Here is a 25,016-nt window from a genome sequence, read left to right as displayed (position 1 = left end):
GTACTCAGCCTTTTAAAAATTAAAATTAGTTTACATGTAGGGGCGCCTGGATGGCTCAGTCGGTTAAGCGTCCAACTTCAGGTCAGGTCATGATCTCACAGTTCATGAGTTTGAGTCCTATGTTGGGCTCTGAGCTGACAGCTCAGAATCTGGAGCCTGCTTCAGATGTGTCTGAAGGAGAGGGTGTCTCCCTCTCTCTTTCTCTCTCTCAAAAATAAATAAATAAACATTTAAAAAATTAAAATTAGTTTACATTCAAATGGTAATACGTGGCTAGTAGACACCACATTGGACAAATTAAGTCTAGAAGCCAATGACCGCCAAATTGACACCCCAGCCCAACACCCTGAGTCAGAAACCTGTGAATCATCTAAGATATCTCCCATTTACTTTTCTTCCACAATTATTTCTGAGCTCTGCCAATTCCACTTCCTTAAAGTATTTTATCTGGGTTCCATCTTCTCCCTCTTGGTTGCCATTCCTCAGGGCTGCCTCCCTCCTCCAAACTGACCATGACTCTCCACCTCCCAGCCCTTCACTACCACACCCCTGTCCCACCCGGCTTCCTGAGTCCTGCTGCCGGGCTTCCAGACCCTGCCTCCAGCATTAGAGGTTCATTAGAGCTGCAAGGCCTCACTATTCAGAGGATGCTGAGATCCACCCCACCCCCAGCATGCAGAGCCCAGAGGGATGCTGTTGGTGAAGACCAAGACCTTGGCAAGCTTGAGAATATCAGGCTTCTGGGATAGCCTCCCAGGCTAACCAAGAGGTGATGGGAGAAAGCTTCCTACTTGCGGGCCCCCATAGACTGGGACTCAAAGCCCGGCACCGCCGCTGAATAGTTGCCTCAGTTTCTCATCTGTAGGACAGGGATGATTATCTTTCATCCTTCACTGTGCTGTGAGGATGAAGCCAAGCAATGCAGGGGAAGAGGTGTGCCATGTTGTAGGAGCAGAGGTTATTGGTCCCAGCTCACAGGAGACATGTGTGGATTCAAAATGCTGTGGAAGCATCTTGGAGATTATTCCAAGAGAATATAGACTTCCAACTGGGGTTCAGAAAGAGACAAATGCCCTCCAGTAAAAGGGGCTAGGTGAGGTCACATACAACTCCGTTTCCAGAAATGCCTTGCCAAGCCCCAGGTGTTCCCTGGGGGATGTCAGCTTGACTAAATGGGCAAGCCCCTCCTTCCAAGCAGCGAGGTTTCTGTTTATGGCACTTTGTCACTGTCTATCTTGGGGAGTTTAAAGTGGAAATGTGTGCCTGCTGACTGCACGCTGCCTGCTGGGCCCTAGGTGGTGGCTACTGAGGGACTTCTTTCTCCCAGAGCCTGGCTGGTGGTCGTAAAGTCATTAAGAAGGAGTGAAGCTTTTACTTAGAAAGTAATAAAGAAATTTTGCACTTAAGAAACTGAGTCATCAGCATTAAATGTCTAGCTGAACCTTCTGGTAGCAGAGACAGCTTTTTTTTCTGTAGGTTCATTCTGCAGGCAGTCAGCAAAAGAGCATCACTTCTGCCATGTTTTGTGAAAATGGAGCTCTTCCCACAACCAGCTCCCCAGGGGACTGCCTTTCCCTTCAGTGATCTCTGCACAAGACACACAATAGGATCCCAGAGAGTGGTACCAGGCCCCCCTTACTGGAGCTAGGTGGACCAGGCTACAAGGACCTCTGTTTTGAAGACCCTGTTTTCAAACCTGGGCTAAAGTGAGTAGTGTTCAAAAGCCATGCCTTTGGCTCAGGCTCCTGTTTTGTTCTTATCCCCCAGGATCACAGCTGAGACTATCCCTTAGAGAAGGCCTGGGGCCTGACAAAGTATTTCTGGATGTGGAGTTTTATGTGGCCTCATTTGGCCATTTTCATGGGGGACACACAGCCCAGGGGACAGGGGAGAGATGACTAATAAGCAAGTCCTAAATATGGACTCCCAGATTGGCTTGGCTGTGAGGCATTAGACATCACTTGTCCTCCCTTATTTTATGGCTGAGGAAACTGAGGCTCTGAGGACAGAAGCAAATTGCTGAGTGTCCCTGCACACTACAGCAGCCACAGCATTTACCATGCTGAACAGGGCTCCTTTCCTTGAGAGCTGGAGAGGGCCATTCTCCAAGCCAGTGCCTAATTCCCACACGAAAACCCACTCTCCATATAACTTCATACTCTATAGAGTTTTAGCCTCTCCATCCCATGAGTGCAGTGAGCTTGGGCCCTGTGCGAACGGGGCACATGCACACACACACAGACACACACGGATGCATGTGTATGCATGCATGAAAAAGGACCCTGTGCACACAATTTTAGGCAGAATGCCTAACTCTGAACAGAACTCTGGATCTTTCCAAACACCTGCCCATTCCTCCTGCGTGGGTTATTGGTCCACACGGCTGCCCTGTGACTCAGGTATTTGGATGCAGCATTCTCACTCTCCTTCTAAATGGAGGAAGCCATTCTAAAAAGTGTTCGCTACACGGTCTGAAAAGAGGATGCTCCATTGTCAATAGTAACTCCAAGGCCTGGGCCTCAGGACTTCAGGCCTGGCAACTGGACCGTTATTTACTTGACCTGTGAAAAGATCCTCCTAGGTAAGTGCATGCCCTTTGGAAACATGACTCTAGTGATAGATCACCAGAGGTTTAGAAACCATCAAAACTCACCATATCTCCACCCCTATTCTATCAATGGGCCTACTAAGGCTGAATCAATTCAGTTGGACACACGTTTTCTGACTATTCAGGCTGATTGATAGCCTGAACTGAGTGCTCCTTCTCCAACAGAAACATGAAGGCTTCACTGTACTGGGCCCTTGGTGCCTTCCTGAGTAGTCAAGTAACGGCCTCTACTGGGAGTTTTCTGCTTCCTTCTAATTGCATGTACACCCAAGATGAGCACTCCAAGCATGTGGGACTTGTTCCCAGGGTCAAGTTGTTCTATTTGGTCTGCCCTTCCTGACCACACATCCATGAAACTTTCACATCCATGAAACTGAAGGGAGCCAGCTCTCCAGATTGTGCACTCATTTCAAAGACCGTCCGGGGCCCCACCTCACACTTGGGAAAGCAGGCACTTGGCAAAGTTAAGACTGGGGGTGCCACACCCAAAGGCCTCAACAAACATCAGGTTGTTGGGCAAATCAGGGAGACTATGCCTAGCAGTCAGAGGCCAGATTGTACCTCTCAGTCCCTTCAGCCTGGCAGGAATAGGAAAGTATTGGTGACTGTGTTTGCCCTCATTCTAAATGCAGGTCGAGTCATGTTGTGGGGTCTGGTGATCTGTTTGCCTCAAAGTGTTGGAAAAGATGGCTCTTGAGCCAGGGCTGGCAATTTCTTCTTCCTTAATTGTCAGTTCTACTATAGTCAGTGGATTCTAATCACATATGTACATCTAGGAAAATCAAGGGATATGGCGGAGAGAGGAAACAAGAGAAAGAAACTCATCATTCCCGTAGATGCTGGTCAGGGCAGAGCATGCAACTGACCTCACAGTATGACTGAAGAAGCTCCCACTCACTTGCCCAGCCACACACCTGTCCCAAGCCCCTGAGGCCTCCTCTGGATTGGCCCCCTCCCTGTTTGCCTCACTGCTTAGCTCAGAAAATGTGTGCATGTTTGGCAGGGTGGGGAGGGGCAGAGGGCAGGCATGGAATCTGCCTTCGGGCAGCCAAAGGCCTTTCATGTGCAGGAAAAGGGAGTAGGTTTCCCCTGAGTGATTTGGGGGCCCCTTGCTGGTTGATAGACGCTGGAGTCAGAAAGGCCTGTTTCTAATCACACATTCAGAGAGGAGAATTTCTCATAACAGGAGGAGGGTTCAAGGAAAGACTGGACCACCATGTGTCAAGGAATGCTGGTTCAGAGCCAGGAGACTAAAGGCATTATGCTCCAGGGCCACTTTCCCTGGGATGCTGGGATTGCTCAGCTCCAGGGGCTAGAGCCCGCCCTGTGGCCAACTGCCATTTTTTTGGCTCTATAGCCCCTAGTATGAGGCTGGGCTTCCATGTATCTCTACAGGTTGTCCCGTGGCCTCTCAGAGCTCTCTGTGTGGGTGACAGCTCTACCTGATCCAGTCCAGGGATGGGGGTGGTAGGCTCTAGCCCAGACCCCTAGGCGAGGTGGTCTGAGCCTACCTTGTGACATGTAATAAGAACTGGGACAGGCTCCAAAGGACTCCACAAGCCCGGGGCAGCCTGAGGGTTCCCAGCCATGGTGGAAGCTCTGGACACCATGGCCTTACAGATGTCAGTCTCGTCTGGAGGCATTTGCTAAATTATGGGTGTGGGAGCCCTTGGTGTTCCACTCTTTCCAGTGTCCTGCCTCTCCAGCTGTGGCTCCTGTCGCTCTCTCCACCAGGAGTGTTGACTGCATGGTGGAAATCCACTTTCTTGCTTGCTTTCTCACCTTCTTTTCGGTTAACATGTTTTGGCTTCAGTCCTTTCTTCACAAGGAGTTTCTGTCATCGGCAGCCGCAAAACACATCGCTTCTTCTTTTGCCAGCCTGTGCTACCGGGGGTTGTACCTGTGCCTCAATAGCCAGCTGGAACCACGTATGAGATGCCCTGTTTTTTCTGACATGTTCCTCCTTGGCCTTGAGTTCATGTACAGCTCGGGTAGGCTGGGTAATGCACCCCCCCCCAGCTGTCCTCATCCTAATCCCCAGAACCCATAGATGTTACGTTATGTGGCAAATGTAAATCTGCAGATATGATTAAGTTAAGGGTCTTAAAAGATAGAGGTGATTGTCTATCTTCCACCTGGCAAGAGGTGGAAGGTTTTACAGATGGAGGAAGGGGCCACAAGCCAATGAGTGCAATGGTCTCCAGAAGCTGGAAAGAGCAAGGAAGTGATGCTCGATAAGGCTTCCAACAGGGGCATATTCCCACCCACACCTTGACTTTAGCCCAGTGCAGCTGATTTTGGACCTCTGACTCCTAAAATGGTAAGATAATAAATGTGTGCTGTTTTAAGCCACTAAATATGTGGTAATTTGTTACAGTAGCACTGTACAGTGCTAACTGATACACTGGCTAATGGTGTTTAAACACCACACACACAGCAGCGGTCACTGTTTAAAACGAGGTGCTATAGTGGACAGAGTAGGCAGGCAACCCCGAGTCTGACCCCCAGCAACTCCACTTCCTGGGAGTGGAGCCTTGGGTAACACCACTTCACTTCTCTGAGCCTCAGTTTACTCATCTGAAAGTGGCAAAATAAAATCACAAGCCGGAGGTCTGCAGCCTAGTTAATTGTCTTGTACCAGTGTTGATCACCTGCTTTTGATAACCACACCAAGGTTATGTAAGATGTGAACATTAGGGTACCTTCTCTACAATAATGTCTAATTTGAATATATTTATTTCTTTGAATTAATTTTAAATTATTTTAAAAATCTCCTCCTTACTCTTAGGGATATTGCCACGAGCATAGGTGAGTTGTTGGCATGCTGGAGGTGCTCAATGGACAAACAGCACCAGTTGCCACTAGTGCCTGCCATAGCCATTAGATGGTACACTACCTTCAGAAATGTTCCTGAGAAAGCCCCCAAAATGCACTTTCATCATGGGTGATCTCATCAGAAACACTGAATGAGCGGGGAGGAAACCATACAGTAGTATTCAAGATCCTTGCCAGGTTTGGGTGCTCATGGGGTATCTTCTTCTGGGGGAGCCATACTGGAGTGGTCTGCATTCATCAGCCTCGCAGGCATCTTGAGACTTGCTGGCACAGCCCCTGGATATCAGGGGCTCCCAGGGCTTCAGAGTTCAGAAAGAACAGGCCTAAGGCAGTCCTCCTGCCATGTTCATTCAGTGCTGTCATTTATGCCCTCCTAGAGATACTGCAGAATGTGAGGGGAGCTCCCGGAGGAGGGCCCTATCACCACACCAAGTCAGAGCTCCAGGCACACTAACCTTGCTCTTCCCTACCCTCTCAGTCACAGTTGGCCCTCACTGAACCCTACCCAGCCACCCTCCTAGGTCACCTGCCTCAAGCTGAGTGAGCCAGCCTTCCTTGGGGCCCCCTGTCTCACTCTTCCCCTCCTCAGCATGGTAGACCATAGATGGTGTGCTCCTCAAGGACAGAACCCAAACCTTGGCTCCTCAGCTCCTGAGCCAGGGACTAAGGGAGTGCTGAGCCCCAACCACTGAAGGAGCCCTCTCCAGGGCTATCTTTCATTGGTTGCATTAATAGTGAGGTTTTGGGAGTGAAATGAGACAGATTTCTAGGCATGGCATGACTAATGCAGGGTTTTTTTTATTGCTGATTGCAAAAACTAGCCCAAATGTGTGGAGACCCCCTAGGGATGGATGAAATCATGCTGGCCTCTATGGAGTCTCCTGAGTTTTGGGGAGAAGTCACATTGTTATTAGCTATTTTGACTATGCAGAGGAAAGAGTCCTTGGTGAATGGTGAGCTTGCATCTTGCCCCCTTCCCAGGTCCCAGAGGCTACAGGCTCCACTAACAAAGAATAAGCACCCAGTCACATGCTATCTGCCCCAGTCCTGGGGCCTGTGAGAGCAGTAGGGTGGCTTCTGCTTCCTAGGAGCCATTGCCATGGCCATCCTGATACCGATGGGGCTCCCCATCCATCTACTCTCTCAGGGAAGAAAGGAAGATACTCTCCTTGGGGGCCCTGTGAGCAGCCTGGTGCTCAGAGACCTTCCCAGAACGCATCTCCTAGCCACCATGCCCACCACCTCAAAGACCATCTCAGAGAGCCTTGCCAAATGCCAGCTCCAGCTCCACTGCACAATTGATAGGCTCACCATGGGGGTCTCTGCTCTAAAAGAAACTTGGTGGTGATAGGGGGCATGAGGCTATTTTCCTCCCTCAAGAAAGGGCTTAAAATGCACATGCTTTGCCACTTCCAATAGACTTGGCCCAGTTAAACATATTTTCCCAGAGAAATCAATCCCCGGCAGCCATCCCCCAAGATGAAAGGGAGGCACCAGACTAAACAATCTTTGTAGGAAAGACAGGAAGTGAGTTTGCTGCCCCAGAACTGCTGGCAGCATGCACACACAGAGGGACCAGGGAGCGTGTCCCTGAGGTGAAGCTCCGGCTCCCAGCATGGCCAAAGCATGGCTCTGGAGCTAGATAACACTATCCCACCTTTCCGTGTGTCCACCCTGCTCACCCTCCCACCTTTCTGGGCTGCCTTGTGTCACCAAGGATGAAGCAGAGGACAACCTCTAGGAGAAAACACTTGCATTGTGACTCTCCCCATCTGTGCATTGTAACTACCATTGCTGTTTGGATGGGACTTCACATGGGGGTGAAGATTACCGACTTAGAGCGACAGACCTAACTTCTAGACTCAGCCCCTCACCAGCAGGTTGGTTGACCCCGAGCGGCCATACTGCCTCTTCTGGACTCCTCTTCCTCTGTTGAGCAGAGATGCAGCCCCTGGTGAGACCACCTCGCAGGCGCCCCCAGAAGAGCTATTGCCCAGGGCCCTGCTATGTCCTCGCTGGCCAGTATTCTGGCATGGCAGGCCTGCAAGGGCCCTCAGAGATCAGCTACTCCAACAGTCCCATTTTACAAAGGAGGAAACTGAGGCCCAGAGAAGGAAGGGATTGGCCTGAGGTGCCTCCAGCAAGGAAACTACTTCCTTTCATTTCTCTCTTTTTTAAGTTACATGTTTTATTTGAAGTGGAGTCATATGCGGTTCTAAGAAATAATACAGAGATTTATGCATACCTTTTACCCTCAGGAAGACACACCTCATTTTTGGAAGTGAGTCTGAGATGGGGGAGGGGTGTGGATGCATGCTAGTATAGGGCAGGAGGGACCTGGGAAAATAGAAAAGGCTATTGTTCATTCAAAGCCAGATCTGACGTGCTTTATCTCAAGGTGAAACTACAAAAAGAATCCTCCTTCTTTCTCTTTGAAGCATCCAAGACTATTGGGAAAGGGAGTTTTGAGTAGCCTGTTTTGCCCATTTACCCAGTTGGTTCCTCCCAGATCTTCTCCCATCTCCCATGCACCCCCCTCCCTGCTCCTGTCCCCACTTCCCTCCATTGTGAAGAATGGGAGGGCCCCCACATGAAAGCTACTGTAGAGCTCTGCATCCATTCTGCATTGGGGACCTCCCAGCAGCCCCCAAATGGGCAGCTGTTCACCCCTCAGAACCAGAGAGGTCCACTTGGCTGAAAACCACCAGTTTTCCACAGAAACATCACTTCTCTCCTGTACCCCCTCCCTCCCAAGTCCCCACAGACACCAGTGATTTCTACTGCCTGTCATTTATTAAAAAGACCTGCGCTTGCCTGTCGGGCCTCATTGGTCAAATCTGATCTTTATTTTCTCTCAAATTCCTATGTGCCAACAAGTGACTGGAGTTCATCTTGACAGACAACAGCATTTAAGAATTATTTTTGGCTAAAACAAACAAACAAACAAACAAACAAACTGTGTCCTCTTTTCCTTCGGATGGACAGGGGGAGTTAGCCTCTTGACTACATTTCAATCTGGTTTTCAGAGCTATGGGCAGTTTGCTTCACCCAACTTTTGTATAATCACTGTCAGTATCTAGCTCCCAAAAAAGCCCCAACTAGCTCACCTAATTTTGTGAAGTGCTCCTCAGGTAAAGCTTTTTCCTTCCCAGTTCCAGTAAAAGCTGAAAGTACGCTCCAGGGCAAAACAAGATAAGTAAGGCAACTGGACCACTCGAGTGGGTGAGTATGGGGTGCTGTTAGTCACACATACATACAGCACCTGAGAGAGAAGAGTAACCCGTGCAGAGGTGGAAGGTACAGGCCTGTCTTGTATGGGACAGGTGGGGAGGAGGCAGAGAGGTATTTAGAGGAGAACCCCAGCCATATTCATTCTTCTTGGCCTAAACAGTCTAGGACAGTGCTGTCCAATGGAACTTTGTGTAGTGATGGAAATGTTCTAGATCTGTGTGGTCTAATATGGTAGGTACTAGCCATATGTGGCTAAGGAACACTTGAAATAGGGCTGGTGCAACGGAGGAACTGGATGTTTAGTTATATTTACTTTTAATTTAAGGCAAAATAGCCACATGTAGCTAGTGGTTAACAGAGCAGAAGAATGCAGGTGTGAAGTCCATGCAAACCCAGAGCAAACCCCTTGACATCTTCCCACCCTTCTCCTACTCCATGCTGCCCCAGCCGCTACAGTGTGCACTTCCTTTCTAAAATGCTGCTAGGTTGCTTTTTCTTGTCAAGGAATTGGTCAAACCCTAAACACAGCTTCCTTTTCATAGACTGAGTGAAAGGTGCAGCCCAGCTTGGCTAAGCATCTCTTTCTAGGCACTAGGAGCTCACGGAGCATGGTGCACCCTCAGAACTGATAGTGGGCTGTGGCAGATGCATGACGCCCAGCCCCATGGTTGGGGGGTGTGGCCTCATTCTCAGATTCAGTCTGACCCTTAGCTACAATCCCTGTGACTTCTCTCAGTGTGGCTGTGGAAGCCTTGCTCATGGCCTAGGGAAGGGGTAGAGTGTACAGAGTTGAGGGGAGTGGGAAGAAGGAGAGAGGCTTTAGGCCCCCTAGTAACCCAGCCCTGGGTCCTGAGGAGGAGGCTGAGGATGCCAATTGCCTTGGGCCAAGCTGAATGGAGATATCAGACAACAGGGTCACCAAGAAGTTCCCTGGATCTCTGAAATTGCAGGAGCTCCTGCTGTGGCCTTATCTACAGGATTTATTGAATGCCTGCATGTAACACACAGAAGGGGTGAAATGGCTACCCACAGGAGCATTGTGTCTGCAGCCCAGACCACTGGTATCAAAGCAGACACTTCTGTCCTCACTCAGGAAGGGAAGGGAGGTTGACCAAGGCAGGGCCTGCCTGTTTCCATCCCATGGCTTCCCACACCCCATGCCAGCCAAGGTAGACCCTTAACTCCTACCAGGTTGCCCAACTCTAGCCTGGACCATGCAAACCTGGGCTGGGTGCTGGAGGAATGCATGAGGGAGAGAGACCAGAAACGGTGGCATCCAAGGACCCTGACCCAGCACAGTGGGCAGGAGGTTAGGTATGGAGGTGGGCAGCGGTTCAGAGGAAGGGTTGGAGGTAGACCAGAAGGAAGAGTAATCAGATCTAAGTACAAATCCCAGCTTGGCCATGCACTAGTAGTGGGTGTGCAGTAAACCTTTCTGTGCCTCAGTTTCCTCATCTGTAAAACAGAAGTATAATAACTGTGCTTATGTAATAGGGCTGACATGGGGAACTAGCTAAGTGAAAAGTTATATATAAAAGCACCTACTCCATGCCTAGATATACCAGAGTCGCACTACAAAGTAGAGTTTCATATAACCATAAAAGAAGGGCAGGCTACCTCAGATCTGGGAAGAGAAGGGCAATCCATACCAGGGCAGGACAGAGAGAAGTCGGGGCTGCTACTAGGGAGTCTCAAGTAGGCCAGAGGGAATAGATTAGGCCATGAGAGAAGAGGCTGGGCACACGGGCTGCACACAGACCACAGAGGCCTTTGAAGGTCACATCTGCTTTGGACTGAGCCCCTAGGATGCAGGGGCCATGGAAAGCTTTGAGGAGGGAGCAACATGGTCTGAGCTGTGCTGGAGCAGTACAGACAGTGGAAAATCAGGAAGAGGTTTGAATGGCTCATTCTGCCAGGCCACTTGGGGAGAAGCCCTGGGAATCCATAGCCTTGCAAACCCCCCCAGGGAGGAAAAGCCAAGTGGAGCCCACTTTTGTGGCTGTGTGGTCAGCCGAGGAGGACGCTGGCACAGCCAAGCAGCCACTGGCAGAAAAGTGGCACCAGTGTGCTGTTAGCCCCCACTGCCCGTACCTCCTGAACACCGAAGCAAAGGGCACTGTGGCTTCCACTTCTACTGCAGGCTTTCTCTTTTGAAATTCAGGGCCTAGCAAAGTCTTTGCAAGCACCCCAAGCCAAGGGGACCACAGGCGTCTGGCTCCCGCACTTGAGTTGGGCCACTACTCTGGAGTTAAACTGAGTGCGCTCTATAGTCCTATCTCCTGTGGGGACAAGATTATGAGAATACCCCATGGGAGGAGATAACTGCAGGGCCACATTTCTTGGGCAGCACAAGGATAGGTGGAGGCAGAGGTGGGGATTGCAGGAGACCAGGTCCTGGTACTGAGAAGACATACAGATGGACTGGCAGTAGGAGCCCATGACAGCCAGTTGGGCGGGCTACAAGCTAGCTCAAGAATTGGGTCCCAGGCTTGGGGTCTGCCTCCCTTCCTGCCCCATCTCCCCCTAGAGTCACTCTGCTTAGCACACAAACTTCTGCCTACTGTGTTTCAACTGCCCAAGTGGCAGGCTGCTAGGCTGCCTCAGGGCCTCATGACTGGGAGCCCCACCTGACAACATGCCGAGTCCTGTGTGCAAGTGACTTAGGATGCTTCGAGGGTCTGGATAAGTGTGCAGGGAGAAGCCTGTGGGAGGGGCTGAAAAGGCCTCGGTTTATGTGGCAGGAAATACTGGGGGCCAGGAAGCCTGGCAGTGCTGGAGGCTCTAGAAGATACTGAGGATGAAATCAAAGGGACTTTAACCTTATCCCTTCCCTAAAAAGGCCAAGGTTTAGAAATTAGCACTCCTCCCAGACACTCCCATTGGGCAGCTAAAGACAAGTGCTTCTGGGTAACTGTCTTCCAATGCATACCCTCTCAGTGTACAGGGGCTTTGCAGGAAAGCCTACAGTAGCTGGTATCCTCAATAGGCTTCGCATGGTGCTGAGATGGCATAAGCTCTTATTCTCTGGTAGCAACACATGCTTTTATGGTCTGGGAGAGCCAAGACTTTTGATAGGTCGCTGGGGAATGGGCCTCACACACATCTAGAAGGTTTGGGTTGGTGCCAAGCTATTTTGTGATTTCTGTTTCATAATAAAATCATACAGCCAAAAATACAAACAGTGTGCCAACTTCTAACATGAGTATCACTTTACCCTGGTAACTAATATGGTCACTTAAGAAGTACAATAAATAACACACTTGTGTACCTGTTTTTTGCATATTCCATAAGACACACACACAGACTGAGAGCTTGTCAGAGAGGGAGAAGACCTAAGGGACTTTAGGGCCAACCTCTACACTTTGGGGAGGGGGAAGCTGAGTCCTAGAATAAATGAAAATACAGGCACTTCCTTCGAATTTGGATTGTACCTTATCATTGACAAAACCTTCATACCATCTCTTGAACTTTCATTTGCACTGTGAGAGGCAGGATATGCAGTGGATAAGAGCAAGTAATCAGGAGCCAGACCCCATGAGTTAGAAACTTACTCATTGTGTGAGCTGGGGCAAGTTCTTAATCTCTCTGAGCCTCAGTTCCCTCTTCTGCAAAATGGGGACAATAACAGAACCTATCTCTTCAGGTGGTTGTGAGCATTCAATGAAACAATACATATAATGTGTTTAGGACAGTATTTGGCACACGATATGGACTAAAACAGTGTTGATTATTATTCATTTGATCTTATTAGTACCCACAAGAGCCTCTTGAAGTGGGAAGAAAAAGATCATGAGCCCATTTGACAGGTCAGAAAATTGAAGCTTGCGGAGATACAGTGGTTTGCTTGATTTTATACAGCTTGTCAGAGGTAGAGCAGGAAATCAACCCCAGATCTTTACACTACGCCTAGGGCCCTTTCTGCCAGACTGGCCATATCCTATGAAGACACCGCCTGCTTGCTCACCACCTCATTTATAAATAAAGTCAAGGAAACACCTCTCTTTTTTCAGCCCATTCGCAGTAAGAAAAACACCATTAATATTCATATTTCTCTAAGGATCTGAGGTGGCTTCCAATGCAAACATAGATTAAAGACAGTGGTGGAACTTTTAAGTGACAAGCAGAAACGTGCAGAGAAGGGAGAGGTCATTTAACTGAGCCCTGGGTAAGAGACCACTGGCACCAAAATATGCTTGGCTCTGAGCTTCCTGGCAGCAAGAGCACAGGAACAATGGGGCCAGATTCTGACCAGCGCTGTCAGTAGGAAAGTTTCTGGATCAAGAAGTGACCAGGGATGGCAGGGGTGGCAAGATAGCGCTATGTAATTCTGAAGTCTGACACATGGCTGGGCTGCACAGGCAGAGGAAAGGGAAGCGTGTACATGCCCAAAGTTTCCACCATGGTCATGCAGACCCAGGCCTGCCCTGGGGACCTCAGAGGCTGCTGGCTCATACCAGCTGTCCCCAGCAGGAATATTTTTAAGGTAGCCATGTGAAAGGCCAGGCCCAGCAGGGCTGCAGAGGTCAAGGAGCTAGAAAGTGCTCCTTCAGGAGATGGTCAGGCCAGAGTAGCCCAGAGAAGGGGGTGCTTGGCATCAGCAGGGAACAGAATGGAGTTTGTTCAGAGAATGGCGGGAGCTCTGTCCTGGTCTGAGCAGGCAGGTGTGCAGGGCTACAAGTCTCGGCAGTTCTCTGCCCCACCACACGCCTCTTTCCTCAGCCACCTGGGCCCTGGATGACCATTTTGCTTATGCCATCACTGGGGATGAGAAGACACTGAAGAGATGGGGGAGTAGAGGGACCCCAACGGCTTGGAAGGCAGAGGCTTGGGTGCCCTTTAAAAGTGGTGCTTCATCAAAACACACAAATGCTGTTCTGGGTTGAATCATTTCCCTCCCCAAACTCAGATGATGAAGTTCTGAACTTTAGTACCTCAGAGTGTGGAAATAGGGTTGCTGCAGGTATAATTAACTAAGTTAAGATGTGGTCATACTGGAGTAAAGTGGGCCCCTAGTCCAATATGACTGGTGTCCTTATAAGAAGTGGAGAAAGACACACACAGTGAGAATGTCATGTGAAAATGAAGGTTGAGATGGGGGTGAAGTCAAGGAGCACCAAAGATTGCAGGTAAACCACCAGAAGCTAGAGGAGAATCAGGAAACAGAATCTCCTCATAGCCCTCAGAGGAAACCAAACCTGCTGACCCCTTGATCTGACTCTGGCCACTGGAACTGGGAGATAGTACATTTCTGTTGTTGAAGACCTCTAGTTCATGGTACTTTATTATGACAGCCCTAAACCCTCTTGCACTGTTGGTGGGAATGCAAACCGGTGCAGCCACTCTGGAAAACAGTGTGGAGGTTCCATAGAAAATTAAAAATAGAACTACCCTATGACCCAGCAATAGCACTACTAGGAATTTATCCAAAGGATACAGGAATGCTGATTCATAGGGGCACATGTACCCCAATGTTTATAGCAGCACTTTCAACAATAGCCAAATTATGGAAAGAGCCTAAATGTCCATCAACAGATGAATGGATAAAGAAGATGTGGTTTATATATACAATGGAATACTACTTGGCAATGAGAAAGAATGGAATCTGGCCATTTGTAGCAACATGGATAGAACTTGAGGGTATTATGCTGAGTGAAAAAGTCAGGCAGAGAAAGACAGATACCATATGTTTTCACTCTTATGTGGATCCTGAGAAACTTAACAGAAGACCATAGGGGAAGGGAAGGGGAAGAAAGATAGTTAGAAACAGGGAGGGAGGCAAACCATAAGAGACTCTTAAATACAGAAAACAATCTGAGGTTTGATGGTGGGGGGTGTGGGGAGAGGGGAAAATGGGTGATGGGCATTGAGGAGGGCACTTGGGATGAGCACTGGGTATTGTATATAAGTGATGAACCATGGGAATCTACCCCAAAAACAAAGAGCTCACTTTACACACTGTATGTTAGCCAATTTGACAATAAATTATATTTTAAAAATATTATGGCAGCCCTAGAAAACTAATACACATGTGCGCATGCGCGCACACACACACACACACACACACACACACACACACACACACCACACACCCTCCCTACAGGTACAAATTCCCTTTTCCAGTCCTGAAACACAGAAGAGACACATTCCTGAAGAAGCAGGGCACAACAGGGGTTGAGCATGTGCAAAATATTAGCTGGGTTGAAATCAACTTTCTGTTTAAAAAAAATCAACTTTCCATTTATATTTTTCGTTGATGCAGATGCATAATAAAAACAACCTTCTACCTTTCTATAATGCGCTATAGACTCAAAGGCATGTTCACATTCGTAATATTGCTTAAGCCCCTGTCAATGCAGGGTGGTGGGTACTATTGAGTCTTGAGTTTGCAGGTGAAGAAAGGACAACCCAGAAAGGTGGGAAGTTATGTGACTAGGAAGTGAGGGCAGAGTACAGTCTCCTCTCTGCCAGCTCAGCATGTGAGTATTCCCGTGCTCTAATGTAGGGGTAGGGTGGGAGATGGTAAGGCACATTGTTTAAGAAAAATCCACTTGACTTCTCAGCACTTCTCCTTTAGAGTCCTCCAAGCCAGCATGATGGCATTCTGCCTACTTCAGTTTGGATTATTTTTGCCACCTTGGAAGATTATGACTGCATCTTCCTTTCCACTGGTTCCAATTGTCTTCCTAACTTCATCCTGGGACAATCCTCTCTCCCATGGGGGCAGCACTTGACAGGAATCAAAGCCCTTTCATGTTCTTTTTCTCATTTTCAACCCTCTGAGCTTTAAGGAGGGAGGCAGGGCATGTGCTGTTTCTCCTTACCCTTGTGGCAAAGAAAGTGGGGGAGGAGTTCCCCATCATTACTGAAGTAATTGGTGCTCAAATTCCAGTCTTCAGGTTCAGTGTTATTTTATAACAATGAATTTTTATTATTAAGCACCTACTATGAGCCAGGCACTGCCCTATGTGCTTGGTGGACACTCTCATTGAACCCTTCCATCTTCCAGATGAGGAGATAAGACTGAGATAGAGAGACAACTTGTCCAAAGTCAGAAGGTGAGTACATGGTGAAGCCAGGATGCAACTGTAGGTCTGGATACTCTGTAGCCTGGCTGGACACAATCACCCAATGCTATTCCTTCTGGGTCACCTCCAGAGATGAAGACTTGAACAAGTGGCCAGGCTGACAACTTGTTTCCAGCCCTGCAATAGATACTTGTAAGAAATGGCGCTAAATGTCTATTACCAGCCGGTAGGCCAGTAATCCATGCAGGAAGTCCCCTGGCTCAGGGCCCGCCTCCTGAGGGCTATTTAGAGATAGTCTCAGTCCCTCACTGTAACTCCTGAAACCTGAGGGCCAGCTCTCTTATGGCCTGGTAAATGACAAATACCCAGGAATGCTCCAGTGACATCTTCCCTCTTGCCCACAGCTGGCCTAGGACCCAGCTGGTGACAGGAACCCTCACAAGTGAGTCATCCTTAGAACTTTTATGGGATTGACATGAAAGTGTCCTTACAAGCAGCAGTCATTCTGGCCTGGGATACCTCCCTCTGCTGAGAGGGGCTAATGGAGCTGGTAACTAGGGTTGGTGGGAGTGGGCGGAGGTGGTACTCGGGAGCCCTACCTGCTGAAGTTGGTGGCACAGCTCACCACTTGTGATGTAAGAGCTTAAATAAAACCTTAAAGAATAGTCCAGGGAGAAGAGAAAAATCCTCCTAGAGAAAAAGAAACCATTTTCTCTAAGAATTGTAAGCTCTAGAGATTTGCAAGGGAACAGCACAGATGCTAAACTAACATGCTGAGAGAGAAGGCAGGTGCCAGGCTAAATAAAGAAATGTGAGTACATACACAGAGAACACGCTCCTTTATTTCCACAGGGAGGCACAAATGTATATTAATGAGGATTTTGAATGCCAAGAAATCAAATAATGACATAAACATCACAGTAAACACCAAAGCTCCAGAGTTGGCTGCAATCACTTACTATGGAAAGGGCAGAGGACTTCGACTGTCCCCTGCTCTGCACCCCTCCAAAGTTTCAAAACAGATAATTGCTCTGCTTGTAGAATTAGAACTTGATGCTCTATAAGTAAGAGAAACTCTTGGCTTTGACCCGTGATACTGGGGAGAAGCCCTAGAAAAGCATTCCATGTGCTAAAGGCACAAAAGCAAGGATGTGGGCTGGGATTCATGTTCTGGGCAAGGAGTTCTGTATTAACTGTTGAGGCAAGTTGGCTTCCTAATCCGGGGGGTGGGGGGCGGGGAAGCACATATCTTCTGATGTAGTAGGAAATGTGGTGGAGAAAGGGAACCTAGAAAGGCCAGTGTATACACATGATCCACACACACAAGAGAAAGGATCCTTAGTGCGTGACCTCGAAGAGCGTGGGAGTGAGTGGCCAGATTGGCACAGATAGGCCAACTGCATCAATGCCACACAATTCTGATTTGGGCATGTGGTGGATATCTATTTGTTTCTGGCTTCCCTGCATCTTAACTCCCCTTCCTGGGTTTGATGAAGCTGAAAGCACCAGTTACTTGGCTAGCTTCCTTCTGAAGCTGGGGCACAGTATATCAATTAGATTTTGAGTCAGTGTTAATGAAGACAAGCAGGGCCAGCAGCGACTCTGCCACAGCATCCCATTTCCTGGAGCAAATATACCTGTGGTGCCAGAGGTCATCAATGATGATGTTAGTGGACAAATTACAAGGTCTACCACTCAGTGGTGCCAATAGAGATGTTTTCACTGGGCTCATTCTGGACCATGATTTTGTGTGTGGATTTGGCCCTATGGCCAACAAGCCTGATTCTCTAACCTTCCCAGCAATTCTGTGAGATACCCAATATCCTTCCTTCCTATAAATTCCTTTATCTACAGGCCCTAACTGTTGCATTTATCTTTCTGATTCTGTGTTCTTTCAGATGTTGGCCCCATAATCCTTATTATATTATTAGACTTTTAATATTTTAGAAGAACGATTCTTTAATGTTTTAAAGTAGCAGTTTTATTTCTCTTTAGTGGGAAGGATAATCCTCCATTATCAAAAGTGGAAGTCTCAACTTTTTTACTCTGATTTCCCCATCATGGATGGGTAGCCATGAGCCAGGGATTCACCTAGCCTCTACTACAGTTCTTATCAATTTCTTTTTCATTGTCCATTTATCATTGTAATGGGAACTTTTGGGGTAAATGAACAGGGTCTAATTTATTAATTTATCTCTACATCTTCAACACTTATCACAGTGCCTGGCTCACAAAAAATACTTAGGAAATACTATTAGAATTAGTGGAATACTTAGGCTGTGGTTCTTAGAAGAGAGGAGCCTTGTGTTGGACCCCAAAGGATGATTGGGTTTTAGAGAGAATAAGGAAGAATATATTCCAGGTTCTCAACAAGGGCTTATAGGTCCTCTGTTATTCAGAGTTTTTAGTTGTAAGCAACAGAAACTAGCTCTAGATGATTTTCTGAAGAAAGAATTAGGTAACTGGAAAATAGGTTAGAATAAAATAGAATATGCACAAACAATTGAACAGAAAGGGACACAGAGGACAGAATGAGAAGTTCTAACCTATGTGTAATTGGCATCCAAGGAGGACACTGAAAAGGAAAGAGAAAATGGGAACATAGGAAATATTTGAAGAGCTAGTGGTTAAGGACATTATAAAACTGATAAAACTGCAGATTCAAGAGGCCTACAAACCTCAACAAGGACGAATTCAGAGAAAACCACACTAAGGTACATGACAGTAAGACTGCTGAAATAAAAGAGAAAAAGAAAATGTCAACACATCCAGAATTAAATTACATGATGTTTGGGGTTTACTTTGGAATTATATAATAATACTGGAATAAGTTGGTGGGGTTAGATGAAAAAATATAGGGAACTTCCACTTCCAGAAGTAATGGAATAACTGTACCAGAGTAGCACTCCCATAGTAAACAACCATAAAACTGGACAAAAGCTATGAAACAATTGCCTTCAGGCATTAGAAACTAGACATTAGACTTTAGGCAACAGGTAGCACAAGACTTCAGTCCCTGAGAGCAAGGGAAGAGATCCACAATTGCTCTGGTTCTCTGTGTGGGGAAAATTTCCTAACTGCAGGCAAGCAAGCTGGAATCCAAATGGAGAATGGTGGTCATACTGAGGTTGGGAGGCAGAGATCAGAGTTGGGGGAAGATAAAATGGCTGTGATCTGTGGGATAGGGTACTGGACAGGAGACAGCTACAAGTTGGAGGAAGCACAAAAAGTCCATGTATTGGTGTGCTAGAGTTGTCATAATAAATTGACTATCACAAATTGGGTGGCTTAAAAAATATTGTTTCCTAGTTATGGAGGCTAGAAGTCCAAAGTTGAGGTGTTGGCAGGTTTTTTCTGAGGGCAGTAAGGGAAAGATCTGTTCTAGCCCTCTCTCCTTGGTTTGTGGATGGCTCTCTTATATATCTTCAAGTCACCTTCCATCTACAGGCATCTTTGTGTCCCAATTTCCTCTTCATGTAAGGATAGCAGTCATATTGGATTAGTGCCCACCTTAATGACCTCACTTTAATTTGATTACTTCTATAAAGATCTTATCTCCAAATAAGGTCACACTCTGAGGTACTGAGGGTTGGTACTTTAACCTATGAATTTGGAGGAAACACAATTCAATGGGTAAGAGTCCATGTGGGGTCCCCTGAAAGTCTCTGGCTAAGCATGGGCTATAAATAGGCAGGGTAAGATACCATCTGTAATGTCAAGTATATAATAAAAAATTACTAAACACACAAGGAACCTTGCAATTGTGAAACAAGCAGTCAGTTGAAATCATTCCTGAGATGGTCAAGATGTTGGATTAGCAAAGACTTTAAAGCAACTATTAGGGGTGCCTGGGTGGCTCAGTTGGTTAAGCATCTGACTTCAGCTCAGGTCATGATCTCATGGTTTATGACTTCAAGCCCCACACCAGGCTGCATGCGGACAGTGCGAAGCCTGCTTGGGATTTGCTCTTTCTCCCTCTCTCTCTGCCCCTCACCCACTCACACACTCTCTCTCTGAAAGTAAATAAACTTTATAAAAAAATAAAGCAACTATGAAAAAAAAATATTCTAAGAATAAAAGGCAAATATGGTACTGATGAGTAAACAGATAATCTAAGCAGAGAAATGGAAACTGTCCAGATAATCAAATGAAACTCTAGGATTGAAAAGGATAAAAACTGAAATGAATAATTCACTGCATGTGCTTAATAGTAGTTTGAAGAAAGCAGAAGACAGATCCAGTAACTTTGAAGACAAATTAACAGAATTTATCCAATACGAAGAATAGAGAAAACAAATTCGAAAAAAATGAACAGAACCTCAGGGACCTGTGGGACATCAAATACAATAATATGCTTGCAATTGTAGTCTCAAACAGAGAAGAGAGTAAGAATTGGAAGAAATAATATGTTAAGAAATAATGGCCACAATTCTCCTAAAGTTTGAGGAAAATTATGACTTATAGAATCATGGGGCTCAGTGAACCTCAAGCAGAATAAATACAAAGAAAATCATGATGAACTACATTATAGTCAAACCATTAAAAACCAAAGATAAGAGACAATTTCAAAAGAAGTCAGAAGGAAAAATATACATAACATACATGGGAACCATGATACAAATAGTGCTGGAGCAATTGAATATCCATAACCACCCCCTCCAATTTCCACCTGGATCCCTCATGTTGCCCTTTTACAGCTACTTCCACTTCCTTCCTTCCCCCACTGTTTATTAACCCTTATAATCACCAATATGTTCTCCATTTCTATAATTTTGTCATTTCTAGAATGTTATACACATTGAATCATACCCATTTTAAAAGGCCAATCATAAATGAGATTAGCAGTTTCACTTGGGATAATTTATTCTTGTTGCATGCATTGATAATTCTTTCCATTTATTACTAAACAGTATTTCATGGTATGGATGTATCACAGTTTGTTTAACCATTCACTTGTTGAAGGACATCTGGATCATTTCCAATTTGGGGCTATTATGAATAAAGCTGCTGTAACATTCATATACAGGTTTTATATGGACATACATCTTTATTTCTCTGGGATACATGCCAAGAGGGCAATTGCTAGGTTGTATGGAAGTTGTATGTTCAGTTTTTTAGGAAACTGCCAAACTATTTTTCCAGAATGTTTGCACCATTTTATGTTCCCACAAACAATGTATGAGTGATTCAGTTTCTCTGTATCCTCCCAGCATTGATGTTGTCCTCATTTTTTTATTTTAGCTATTTGGACAGGTTTATAGCAATATCTTGGCTTTTAATTTGTGTTTCCTTGATGGCTAATGATACTGAACATCCATTTTGATTCACCTGTACTATCTGAGTGTATCTTTTTGTATAGCTTTTTCAGTGGTTGCTCTAGGTGTAATTATATATTAATGCAATTTAATTTAAATATACAAATTATAACTACATATATATAAAATTTATCAGAGTCTGCAGGTGTCAATATTTAACAGTTTGACTGAAGTGTAGAAACCTTACTTCCCTCTACAACCCTTTACCCTCTCCTATTTATAACGTCTTGAATATTTCTTCCACATACATTTAGAACCCTATCAGACTGTTATAACTGTTGCTTTAACTATCAAATATAATTTAGAAAACTCAAGAAAAGGAAAATATATATCCATACGTTTGCTCTTTCCATTGTTCTTTCTTGGTGATGTCTAGGATTCCTTCTTTTATCATTTCCTTTCTGTTTGGAAAACTTCCTTTAGCCACTCACTTAGGATAAGTCTGTTGGTGAAAAAATCTCTTCGGTTTTCCTTCATTTGAGAATGTCTTGATATTCCCCTTCATTCCTCAAAGGTAATTTTGCTAGACATGGGATTTGGGGTTGGTTGTTGAGCAACCTCCTTCGACCTCTATGGCTTCTTGTGAGAAATCTGCTGTCATTCAAATCGTCTTTTCCTTATAGTTAACGTGTCATTTCTCTCTTGCTGCTTTCAAGGTGTTTTCTTTGTCTACAAAGAAGTTTAATTATGATATGTCTTGGCATGGATTTCTTTGGGTTTATACTGTTTGGGTTTTGTGTAGCTTCTTGGTAGGTTTATGCCTTTTGCCAAATTTGGTGAGTTTTCAGCCATTATTTCTTTGAGTACTTTTTCAGTCCACCCCCTTTCTCTGTCCTTCCAGCATTCCTAAGACACAAATGTTATATCTTTTGTTATAGTCCCACAGGTCTCTGAGGCTCTGCTAATTTTTTTCAGTCTATTTTTTTTATCTGTTGCTCAGATTGAATATCTACTGTATCTTTAAGTTCACTGATTCTTTCCTCTGTCCCCTCCATTCTCCTGTTGGATCCATCCATTGAGTTCTTTATTTTGGTTATTGTATTTTTCAGTTCTAAAATAACTATTTGGTTCTTCTTTTTAAAAATTTTTTTAATGTTTATTTTTGAGAGAGAGAGAGAGACAGAGCATGAGCAGGGGAAGGGCAGACGGAGAGGGAGACACAGAATCTGAAGAAGGCTCCAGGCTCTGAGCTGTCAGCACAGAGTCTGACATGGGGCTTGAATCACAAACCACGAAATCATTACCTGAGCCGAAGTCAGATGTTTAACTGACTAAGCCACCCAGGTGCCCCTCTATTTGGTTCTTCTTGATATCTTTAAATTTTTTTTAATTTTATTCATTTTTGAGAGAGAGAGAGAGAGAGACAGAGTGCGAGCAGGATAGGGGCAGAGAGAGAGGGAGACACAGACTCTGAAGCAGGCTCCAGGCTCTGAGCTGTCGGCACAGAGCCTGACATGGGGCTCAAACCCATCAACTGCAAGATCATGACCTGAGCCAAAGTTGCACACTTAACTAACTGAGCCACCCAGGCACCCCTGGTTCTTCTTGATATCTTTTACCTTTGGCATCAATTGTCTTTTTCATTCAGTTTAAGATCCTTCCAGTTCTTGGTAAGATGAGTGGTTTCGAACTGAAACCTGGATATTTTGGGTTCTATGTTATGAGACTCTAGATCTGATTTACACCTCCTGTTTTATCTGGCTTATTCTGATACCAATTCAGCAGGGGAAGAGGGAATTTATACCATCTCTTTATTGCCAGAAGGGAAAAGTTCAGGCTCCCTATTCAATCTCTATTGGTGTTGAAGGTTGAGGGCTCCTTGTTATTGCTGACCAGGGGTGGGAGTTCCAGCTCCCAGCCAGGCTTCCACCAATACCTCCATGGCTAGAAGGTGCTTTGTTACTGCTCTCCATGTGGTTTCTACTCACTCCACAGAGTGGAACAGTGGCCTTGTTACTTCTGGGTGGTGATGAATGTCCTGAATCTCCACTAGACTTCCTAGACCACAGCAGGGAGCCTATGGGGGCCCTTATTACTTCCTCAAGAGGCTGGAAGTTCAGGCTCCCCAAGTGGTTTCCACTGACACTACAGTGGGAGGAAGTAGTTTACTACTGGCTGAAGTGAATGTAAATCCTAGCTACCCACTCAGCCTTCTCTGAGCCTCATTAGAGCCTGGAAAGGGTGGAAATCTAGGCTCCCCATTCAATCTATCTATGATGGTGTGAGTATGGGTGGCGTCATAGTTTTTTCCTGTGATATTTGGCTAAAGTAGAAATGTCATTGTCTAAAAGTTTTCTGTCTTGCTGGGCTACCCCTATACGGGATTATTTTGTATTTTGATTGTGGGGTTAGTTATGCCAATTTATACTTGTGTTAAAATTCACAGAACTATATACAAAAATGTTAATTTACAAATAAAATGTTTAAAAATGAAGAGCAAAATTGAAGGACTTATGCTAACAGACCTTAAAGACTATAGTGAAGATTGAATAATCAGGAAATTGTGGTATTGTTGTAAGGATAGACAAACAGATCAATGGAAAAGAATAGAAAGTCCAGAAATAACCTCTCACACATTGGCCAATTGATTTTCAACAAGGGAGCCAAGGTAATTCAATAGATGATGGCACAGACTTAAAAAATGGTGTGATTACAACTGAATATTCATATAGGAAAAAATGAACCTCAACCTTCATCATACACCATCTACAAAAATTACTTGAAATGGACCATAAATCTAAACATAAAAGCTAAAACTATAAACATTTCAAGGGGAAAACAGGAAAAATATTTCCAAGTTTGGGATAGGCAAATATTTTCTCTATAGGACACAAAAAGGATGAACCATATAAGAAAAAAATGATACATTGGAATAACTGGATCTCTTCAACTTTGCATTGTGGGAATGCAAAATGGTATGATCAAATGGAAAACTCTGGCAGTTTTTTTAAGAGTTTAACATAATATCTGGGGCATCTGAGTAGTTCAGTTGGTTAAGCATCCAACTTCGGCTCAGGTCATGATCTCGTGGTCTGTGAGTTCGAGCCCCACGTCGGACTCTGTGCTGACAGCTCAGAGCCTGGAGCCTGCTTCAGATTCTGTGTCTCCCTCTCTCTCTGTTCCTCCCCCACTCACTCTCTCCCTCTCAAAAATAAATAAAGATTAAAAAAAATTTTAAGTTTAACGTATACTAACCATACAGCCCAACAGTTCCATTACTAAATATTACCCAAGAGAAATGAAAATATATGTTCATACAGATATTTGTACACAAATGTTCATAGCAGGCTCTTGTGTAATAGTCAAAAACTGGAAATAACCCAAATGTCATAAATAGGCAAATGGATAAACAAGTGTTCCATGATATGGAATACTACACAGCAAAAATCCCTGCTTATTCATGCAACAACGTGAATGGGCTCAAAAAATTGTAGTAAGCAAAAAGAAGAAAGAAAGAAAGAAAAAAAGAAAGAAAGAGAAAAAAAAGAAAAAAGCTTGAGATGAAAGAGTACATATTCCATTTATATGAAATTATGAAATTCTACAAAAGGCAAGACTTATCTATAGCGACAAAAAGGAGATCAGTACTTGCCTGGGGCTGGGGTGGAGGGGTTTGAGTGCAAAAGAGCGTGAGGGAGCTTTTGAGGTAATGGAAATGTTCTATATCAATAACATGGATCAATCTTGCAAACAATAGAAGGAAGCCACACACAAAAGAATACATATTGCATGATTTCATTTATATTTGGTTCAAAAAAAATAAGCAAAGCGAAAGTACTATGCTCAAGGATCCACATGTAAGTAGTAAAACTAAGAAGATAAGCGAGGAAGTGATTGTTGGAAAAGCCATGCTAGTTGTCTCCTATAGTAGGAAGTGGGGGCATAGTGCTTGGGAAGGGACATGTGCCAGGTGTCTGGGGTGCCAGCAATGTTATCTTTCTGATGTGGATGGTGGTTATGTGAGTATTTGCTTTATGGAAATTTGTTTATATGCAATGTTTT

The sequence above is a fragment of the Prionailurus viverrinus genome, chromosome X, assembly GCF_022837055.1.
Source record: "Prionailurus viverrinus isolate Anna chromosome X, UM_Priviv_1.0, whole genome shotgun sequence".
NCBI lineage: Eukaryota > Metazoa > Chordata > Mammalia > Carnivora > Felidae > Prionailurus > Prionailurus viverrinus.
Note: the sequence above shows the minus strand (reverse complement) of the source record.